Source organism: Nothobranchius furzeri, chromosome 2 (genome assembly GCF_043380555.1).
Source record: "Nothobranchius furzeri strain GRZ-AD chromosome 2, NfurGRZ-RIMD1, whole genome shotgun sequence".
Lineage (NCBI taxonomy): Eukaryota > Metazoa > Chordata > Actinopteri > Cyprinodontiformes > Nothobranchiidae > Nothobranchius > Nothobranchius furzeri.
The window spans coordinates 61724379-61734262 of record NC_091742.1 but is presented as its reverse complement, the minus strand read 5'-3'; the positions used below and the strand labels follow the sequence as shown (position 1 = coordinate 61734262).

The 9884-nt window shown below is 42.6% G+C and overlaps 1 long non-coding RNA gene across 1 annotated transcript; it reads right to left on the bottom strand.

The window, feature by feature from the left end:
• Window positions 1-9070: 9070 nt before the first annotated feature.
• LOC139063963 (uncharacterized) lies at window positions 9071-9661 on the bottom strand. Its single transcript, XR_011517282.1, has 2 exons — window positions 9547-9661; window positions 9071-9470 (listed from the first exon to the last, which is right to left on the bottom strand). It is a non-coding gene; the product is annotated as an uncharacterized lncRNA (long non-coding RNA).
• Between the last annotated feature and the right edge of the window lie 223 nt (window positions 9662-9884).

Genomic DNA, 9884 nt, shown 5'->3' with positions numbered 1-9884 from the left:
GTGCAGCTCCGCCTTTGTGGTTCTGCAGCGAGCACCCTCTCCAAAATAACCACAGTTTTTTCCCTCAGTGTCATTTGATCTATTTCTTGGGAAGATGGATGGATGGATGGATGGAGATTATATATATATATATATATATATATATATATATATATATATATATATATATATATATATATATATATATATATAATCTCAATAATTATTTTTATATAACCTTTTTCAATACCAAACTTTCAATACCAAACAAAAATGAACTACAATAAAATAAATAACTGGCACACTAAATTCCAATTCTCCTCTATGGGACTTGAACTCGCCAACTGATCTCCCTTACACAACACCAAACGAGGTGCTTTACTTGATTTGGGAGGGGGGAATAAAAGCAGTAAAACAATAAAACTTTGAACATTACAACACAAAGAGAAAATAAATAATGTTACGGCAATTGCGGAATGCCATCTGCGGGATTCGAACCCGCCGCAACGACCAACCAGTAGGTGTCAAACCATGACTAATGAGTGCAGGCCTTGGTGCTCAGGGGCACCCATCAGTATGTGATTGCGAGGCCACAGCACATACGTTTTAGCCTGGGTGGGATTCTTATACCCAACAGGAATCTTCTGCCCGCCTTCTCATTAGAATATGCATAATTTGTGTTTCAGGCACTAGTTAACTAGTGAGCTGCTGCACTGCCACACATGTAAACTGGTGAAATTTCAATTGTTCCACTAGTTAACTAGTGGACAAAAATGGTCAGCTTGTATGTGTTTTTAGATGTAACTAGTTAACTAGTGAGCAAATCCGCACCTCACTAGTTAACTAGTGAGCAAATCCACACCTCACTAGTTAACTAGTGAGCAAATCAGCACTTCACTAGTTAACTAGTGAGCAAATCCGCACCTCACTAGTTAACTAGTGAGCATATCTGCGCCTCACTAGTTAACTAGTAAGCAAATCCGCACGTCACTAGTTAACTAGTGAGCATATCTGCGCCTCACTAGTTAACTAGTGAGCTAATCCGCACCCTACTAGTTAACTAGTTGGCGTTTTGGGGCCCACTAGTTAACTAGTGAGCATATCTGCACTTTACAAGTTAACTAGTGATGCTTTTTTGCACCTTACTAGTTAACTAGTGGGCGCTTTAGGGCGCACTAGTTAACTAGTGAGCAAATCTGCACCTCACTAGTTAACTAGTGAGCATATCCGCACCTTACTAGTTAACTTGTGGGCGTTTTGGGGCCCACTAGTGAACTAGTGACACTTATTTTGCACCTCACTAGTTAACTAGTGGACATTTGTACCCTCACTACTTAACTAGTGAGCAGTTCCGCCTTCACAGGTTTACATGTAAGTGTCACACTGAAGCCACTAGTTCACTAGCTGAGGTTCCTCTGGCCAGCATGTTAACTTGTGTGCCGCATGCAAATGTTTGGGGTGGGATTTTGCAAAATTCCGCACTGTGATTGGTTGTCATATTTTATTTTAACATAGTGAGCCAATAGAAAGCCTCAATTTGAGAAATTATCCGCCTCCTAATTAGAATTCTGTGCAACTAGCTAGCTAGTGTGAATGTAGGCTTGAACTACTTTGCTAGTATACATTTATGTCCTCACTAGTTAACTAGTTTGGACAATGGATGCATCAACTAGGTAACTAGTGAGCCTGATACAATCAACTAGCTAGCTAGTGAGCCATTAATGGTTCACTAGTTAACTAGTGGCACTGACCTACTCCAACTAGTTAACTAGTTAGGAGTTTTGCCTTCACTAGTGAACATGTGGACACTTTGAACTGTCACTAGTTAACTAGTGAGACACAAAAACCTTCAACTAGCTGACTGGTATGCATTTTAGCCCCTACTAGTTAACTAGTGAGCCATTTTTGTGTCACCTAGTTAACTAGGAAGCCAAAATGTGTTCACTTGTCAACTAGTGGGCATTTCTGCTGTCACTAGTTAACTGGTGTGCACATTTTGGCCATCACTAGTTAACTAGTGAGACACAAAAACCTTCAACTAGCTGACTGGTATGCATTTTGGCCTTTACTAGTTAACTAGTGAGCCATTTTTGTGTCACCTAGTTAACTAGTGAAGCCAAAATGTGTTCACTAGTTAACTAGTGAACATTTCCGTCTCCCACTAGTTAACTGGTGGGCTCATTTTGACCCTGACTAGTTAACTAGTGAGACACAAATACATTAAACTAGCTGACTGGTATGCATTTTGGCCTTTACTAGTTAACTAATGAGCCATTTTTGTGTCAACTAGTTAACTAGTGAAGGTCAAAATGTGTTCACTAGTTAACTAGTGTGTACAGTTTGACCCTCACTAGTTAACTAGTTGACCTGTTGACAAGATATCAGAATTAATGCTCAAGCGGCTGGCCAAATTGGGCAAAGTTAACAAGTGGGATTTTTACATTCAGTAGTCAGCTAGTACGAGTTTTTGTACCTTACTAGTTGACTAGTAAAAACTAAATGTGTTTTAACTAGTTAACTAGTGGACATTGATTTATTCACTAGTTAACTAGTGAACACACTGAGCAATACTAGTTAACTAGTAAGATATGAAACATTTTAACTAGTTAACTAGAGAGAATTTAGGCCTTACTAGTTAACTAGTTGACATTTAGGCAGTCACTATTTAACTAGATGACACAAACATGGCTAACTAGTTAACTAGTGGACAGAAATGGCTTACATGTTCATGACAATTCTGGCTGATATCCTGATATCAGAATAAATGCTCATTTGGCTTGCCATACCCTCTTCCCGTCTCTGATTCTGCATGTCGTGGGTCAAAAGAATACCACTGAACATGACATTATTTACATAATACTAGAACATAATGTTTTTTGGTTAGTAATGCAGAACAATTATTCCCCTTGAATTTCTTCTTTAAAAGCCCCATATTGATTTGAGCTAATTAGTATGTGCGTTAATCCGCAACAAACCGTTTACTTTCAGTTAACAAACCATTATGAGTGGCTTATTTTGATAAAACTCTTAATTTATGGCCTGTTAATATTAGAATGACAGCATTAGTAATAAGCACCTAATAATAGCTTAATAATGACTAATTCAGACTTAGTAATCCACTAATATGCATATTAAGTGGCAGCTAATTAATGGTTAATTTGTGTTCCCTAAACTAAAGTAATACCAATTATGCTATTCTAAGATAATCTATAATAGATTACAACAGGGATTCCCTAAGTGCGGTGCGTGCACCCCTGGGGATGCGAGAGCTGCTGCTAGGGGGTGCGCGAGGTGAAAAGTGTAATGACTGCGGAGCTCAGAGAATTCTGTCAAAAGTCACCATTAGCGTAGCCAGAAACTCATTTGTGGGTGGACCTAAGAAAATGTAAGTGGGCCCAATAAACGTAATTGAAAACAAGTATATTTTGCTTGTGTGTGTGTGTGTGTGTGTCCTCCGCACATGCCCTAGCTCAGGGGTCGGCAATCCGCAGCTCTGGAGCCGCATGCGGCTCTTCCATGTGGCTCTCTGTGCTTGTAAAATAAAGAATGGATATTTAAATAAAATGCTTTATATTTTACTGCATAAATTTTACATCTGTTTGCTAATTCTAAATGTAAAGATTGTCTGCGTAAACCTGAACAGATCCAACCCGGTCTACTGTGTGACCGGGTTGACGTGTCACGCTTGTGCGTAATCATATAGGCGCTTCCTGAGCTGAAGACGATGTGAGATTCTGGGACTGTCCTCAGACGCCACATTGGAGACAGGAACAAGCACAATTCAGCCAAAGTTTCATCATCAGGGAACAATTTCTAAGTGACAAGTCTCTCTGAGAGACCGGGTTTGGAAAACTCTCGCTTCAGTGGAAGGAATCTTCCCGAATGCGCTCTGGTTCTGCGACACGCTCCAAGCCCCTCTCCACATCTTCAGCTCACTGTGTACCTTATGTACGTGCTGACAGTGAATCTGTGCTGAGCGGTGTCCAGCTCAGATGTTCAGAAGGAACTCTTTTCTTGGGTGATTTAGCTACATCTGCGATTTGCGAAACGAATAAAGTGTCAGTTCGTCTGCATGCGTCGGGGTAATTCTTTCTATTCATTCTCCGTCAAAATAAACGGCCAAATACTGGAATTGTCCGGTCAACACAAGCCCTGCTTTTAACTGTTTTGTTTTCTTGTGAAAATTTTTACAAATTTAACTTGATTAACACCAGAGCCAGACGCACTGCACCGTTATCTCCGTCGCTGTAAATGAGGGAAAAACAAAATGATCGGATCCTTTTCTGACCTTCTCCACCTACAAAGTTTAATTACAACAATCAAACGTGACAGAGCCTGGATTTGTATTCTGAACAGTCTAAACATGTTTTAAAAAGAAACGTATGACAAAAGTGGCACCTGCTCAGTAAAACCACCAGCAGGGTGAAAAATATCAAAACATTGTAGGCAGAGACAGGCTACAACTTCTGGATCCACTTTATATAAATCGTTTTATTGATTATCTTTATATGAACGACAACTTTGACGTACACGAGCGACCGGTACCGGCTGCTGTCACCTGTTGTGAGCAGCACTCTGCTGTCTGAGGGTAGGCCCCGCCCACAACGCCGCAGCTGCTGCGGTGTTTTCTTTACTGTGGGAAACGGGTATTAATGGCTCTTTGATGGGAACAGGTTGCCGACCCCTGGTTTAGCATGACGTCTGATATATATATATATATATATATATATATATATATATATATATATATAGCCATGCCCTGATGTGGGTCTGGGGGGTGCGTCAACATGGTCGGGACATAGAAGGGGGTTTGCGGCTAAATAAGTTTGGGAACCACTGGATTACACGACAGGAGAGAAGAGGCATTAGCTTTTAAATCGTATTTGATCAGAATAACTGAGCAGAAAAGTCTCCTACTAAAGCTGTTTATGTTTGCTTTAATATATGTGTGAAAATAAAAACATAGGTCAAGGCAGGATTGAAATTTTTGTTTATCCATTCAGCCTTTTTATGAAACAAGATTACAATATTTGCTGCTTCCTAGACCAACTCGGCGCTATAAGTTGATGTCTAAACGCTAAAGTCTATCTCAATGTCAAGGCACCTGGCCTTGCGAGGTGATGTCTTGCGAGTCCAGGCACCTTACTTACGAGGACGCTGTCCTTCCTTGGTCAAAGTTGGTTAAATGGAACAAAGTTTCATCACGTGACCACGGCTTCCACGCCGGTCACATGACATGACACGGGAGACAACATTAAATTTTATATGTATTATTTTCAATATAAATATAAAATGAGTCTTTTACTTTTTAAATTGTGTATATGTTTAATAAATCAAAAATATAAGCGAGTTACTACCTGCTAGCCACCAAAGCTGCAACTAATAAGCAACTAACCAACCATAGATAACTTCTTTGGATCTAAAAAAAAACATTTTAAATTAGCTGACTTACTTTTAAACTTGAAAGTTGCCCCAGAAGTAGCTGCCGGCTTCTGATCTGCCATCCTTTAGAAAATACAGCATTGTCATGGTCTGTGATGAGCTTCCTGCCAGTAATCATGTTTGTCCTCTGAGGCTTAGTCCACACGTAGCCGGGGTTTTTTAAAAACGAATATCTGCCCCTCCAAAAACTTGCATCCACACCACCTCGTTTTAAAAAAAACTGTCCACATGTACCTGGATAAATACAGCTGATCCTGTCATCAAGGCCCCGAGGATTTAAGGAGCAGTGTGACACAACACCATGCCGGATGATTACTCTGTTTTGGGTAGCTCTAGCCACTTAACCTGCCACCAAGTTTAGTATCTTGTTAGTAAACCTGTCGCCTGAAAGTTTCAGACCACTCTCCCGTTCTCCTCCAGGTCTCCCGCTTCATCTGCCCTCGTCTCCATAACCAGCCCGGACTCCTGCACTCCAGCTCACACTGCTGTTCTCCTGGCCGTTCACTCTCAGCCGCTCACCTGCCTTCACCAGCATCTGCACCAACTTCAACTTTGGACAAACTGTTTGTCGCTCTCTGGACCCCCTCAGCTCTCCCGGACCTGACCAAGCTCCCTCCGTGCCTCCTACCGCTACTGGAAAACAGTAAGCTCCCATCTAAGCCAGTATCTCCATAAACCTCTCTGGAAACTCACTCTGTCTCCCTCCTCAGAACCCCACCTTGGAATCCTGCTACCAGTGTGCAGCATCTTCAGTTCCCGTTGCTACTCCTTTAGATCCTCAATTACAATAAATCCTTTTTTTTTTACACTTGCCTGTTTCCCGTGTGTGATTCTGCATGTCGTGGGTCAAGAAACTGCCTCCCAACATGACATGCGGTGTATTCTGGGTAATTATCTCCTAGGCAACCGGGGCGGGGCTATGACATCAAGGCAAGGGGTGTGTCCGAATCCACGGGGAGGATGCTTGTAAGAGCGCATTTTGAGGTCGATGACGTCACAGCGCAGCGACGAGTACTGTCCGAATTCCAAAAATACTCATTCTCGCGCCCTCAAATGCTTCCTCGCTCCGCCCACATTTCGAGGACGGGTCTGTTGTATCCTCACAGAACAAGGCTATCCCAGCATGCTTTGCACGCCGGCTATGGATTTTCAACAGGAAGAGAAAATGGGGAGAGCTACGAAGTTTTAATCGTAAGTTTGTTAAAAACTAGCCGTAGAAACCTTAAAACAGGGGTGTCAAACTCAAACTCACAAGGGGCCGAAATGAAACTCTGGGACGGAGTCGAGGGCCAAACTTAATATTTTTTGAAAAAGTGACGGCAAATTTGCACATTTTCTTTATCAACATGTATGCAATTTTGAACCTTTAAATTTGGAAACAAACATATTTCTGCATTAACACTGAATGTGGAATAACCAAATTGCACACGAGCAAGTCAGTTACAAATAAAACACTTCAGTGGTATTCATTACTTGTGGTATATTCAGCATTTTTAAAATCTATTCAGGATTTATGTTTTCTTTTTTATTCATTTTTCTTATTTTTATTCTCCTGTTTACCTCCTGTAATACGTGTCATCGCTGCTGTGACGTCTAGCTTTCCCCACTGAGGAATAATAAAGGCATTTTCTATTCTATTCATCTATCTGCAGCCTTTCCACTTCCTGTTTACTGTAGGTTAAATCTTTTCTCACGGGCCAACAACAAAATAAAAATATCATTTTATCTTAAATGAAAATGCAACATCTCACCTGTTAACTTTCATGTTTTGTAGCAGAAAAAGAGCATAAAACCTAAATATTTAAAGCTCAGTTTGATCCACTGGTTTACTGTGATGCTCACCTGTTCCAGCCAGATACCTGCATCATGGGGTTGATCTGAGCTGAGGAGGAGACTCCTGTTGTTTTGTTCATCTTCATCATAATAATGACAACATTAGATGACAACAGGTGCTCACATATGTTTGTGCTGATGAACATGTCTGAGCAGCTTGACCACGTTGTTGTGTGTCGGGGAGGAAACACAGCAGCCACAGAGTCATGCTGGTTTGAGCGTGTCGCTGTTCGCTGGAGTTATATCAGCTCTGTCTGGACGTTAGTTTGAAAACTTTCTCTTTAAGTCGTGAACACATTACTGAGCAGCTAGAATCTCCTTCTCGGCTTCAACGTCAGAAAACAGCTGAGTGAACTCGGCGCTGAGTGAGAGGAGTGTAGTTTGTCCGAGACAGCGGAGCTGCAGACACCCAACTCTGACTGCCTCGGCGCTGAAAAAACACAAAGGAGGGGGAGCATCTGCTCCGCGCTGGCGCTGCAAAGCATCATGGGAGTTGTAGTCTTTGTGGTAAAATCGGCCAGCGGGCCAGTTTTAATATATTTTTGATATTTATCTCGCGTGCCACATAAAAATGCTCCGCGGGCCGCATCTGGCCCGTGGGCCTTAGACATTTTTCGTTTGTATATTTGTTTTTCAAATTACATTTTAGGCAGAAATCAGCCAGAACGAGTTTGTTTCGCAGGTCCCAGATTACTGCAATGCCCTGCTTTCTGGTCTTCCCAAAAAGAGCATCTCAGGCTTACAAATTTTACAAAATTCGGCAGCACGTGTCCTGATGAAGACCAGGAGGCGGGAGCACATGACACCAGTTTTAGAATCATTGCATTGGCTCCCCGTATGTTTCAGGATCAATTTTAAGGTTCTTCTAATGGCTTTTAAGTGTCTTAACAGTCTTGGGCCTTCTTATCTATCAGAACTGCTTTTACAATATGAACCTTCGCGGACTCTGCGCTCCTCTGGCAGGCGTCTCCTGGTCATCCCTAAAGTCAGGACACAAACTCACGGCGAGGCGTCCTTCCAGTGTTATGGCCCTTGCCTCTGGAACGAGCTGCCAGAGGACCTCAGGGCCGCAGAGAACCTTCATGTTTTTAAGTCAAGACTCAAGACCCATCTTTTTAGGTTAGCTTTTATCTAAATATTTACTACAGTTTTATTTCTCGTTTTACATGATTATATTTTATTACTTGCTTTGCATGTTCTATATGATTATATTTTAGCACAGTTTTATCATTTAAATTATTATTTTACTGTTTATATCATTTTATTTATTACTTATTTTCTATTTTTTGTCATTTATATTAGCTATTTTATTACATTTTTACTCATTTTAATCCAGTGTTTCCTCTGTGGGGGCCCTCTGCCCCGGGAGCGGTGGTCAACTGTAGCTTCCTGGGCGCTCTATAGGTGGGGGTCTATGCTCCCCCTCCACTGAGCGCCCTGCCTTAGTGTGGAAGACCTGATGCTGCCGGGACAGACGGCTCCTCTGATGGCGTTTCCTTGCGTTACCATACTTGGCTCATCTGGACTCAGCCTAATATAATTTTTACTTGTGTGCAGTGGCGGCTGGTGAAAAAAATTTTTGGTGGGGCTGTGCTATTTTTTATTTTTAAACAAACTTGTGCTTTCTGAGCTTTGTGCACAACTTCACTATTTCCTGAATTCAGCACAGCTCTTTTATTTCCTGTCTTACATTATTGTGTGGCACCTTCCTACCGGGTGGGTGGGCTATATTATATATCTACCAAATACAAAATCCCACCCAAGGATTACACCAGGTAAATTGAGAGCGTCTGCCAGAGATCAAAGGAATCAGCCATTAACCACCGCACCGGGGTTTATTGAAAATTCTAATTAAAACATCATTTAAAAAAAACAGGTTAGGACAGTCACTATAAACGGTTGTCAGAACTGGGCCGGAGAGTCTGCAGCCTTATCTGGACGCTGCGGGGCAGATTCCTCCTCCTTGGGGACACTTGTCTGCCGCGCTGGTTTCCTCTTGCCTGATAGCTCGCCTCCTCCTTCAAGACGCGCGTCTGCCGCACCGCCGTTTCCCTCGATCGGCCGCTTCCTCTTCGCTCGATAGCTCGCCTCCTCCTTCAAGACGCGCGTCTGCCGCACTGCCGTTTCCCTCGATCGGCCGCTTCCTCCTGCAGATCAGTCACTGGCTCGGCCGCGTCACCGCGCCACGCTGTCGTCCTCCTCTGTCGCGGGTCCACCTGTCAGTGAATTTAACGGCAGTCACTGCTCGATCACACACCGCGGGTCACACCTTGTCACAGGGCCGCTACTCACACGCCAGGGCAGAGGAATACCCTGCCCACATCTCCATGAAGCCTCGTCACAGACGATCGGTGTCCTTTCACCCGGCGATTCTCTGCTTGCTGCCACCGTCTCCACCAAAAAACAGATGCTCCTAATCTGCCACCGGTGCAGATAATTGCTCCGGTCCGGATGTCATCTGTCCAAGCTCATCAAAGTAAAATCACACACCCTCCCAGTTTCCTGGGTTCCCCAAAATAAAAGCATTCCATGCACTAAACTAAATAAAAAAGAATACACACTAAAAACACACCACACTAGAAGGAAAACCACAATAAAACAGACTTTGCCCGTATGACATCTGGACAAAC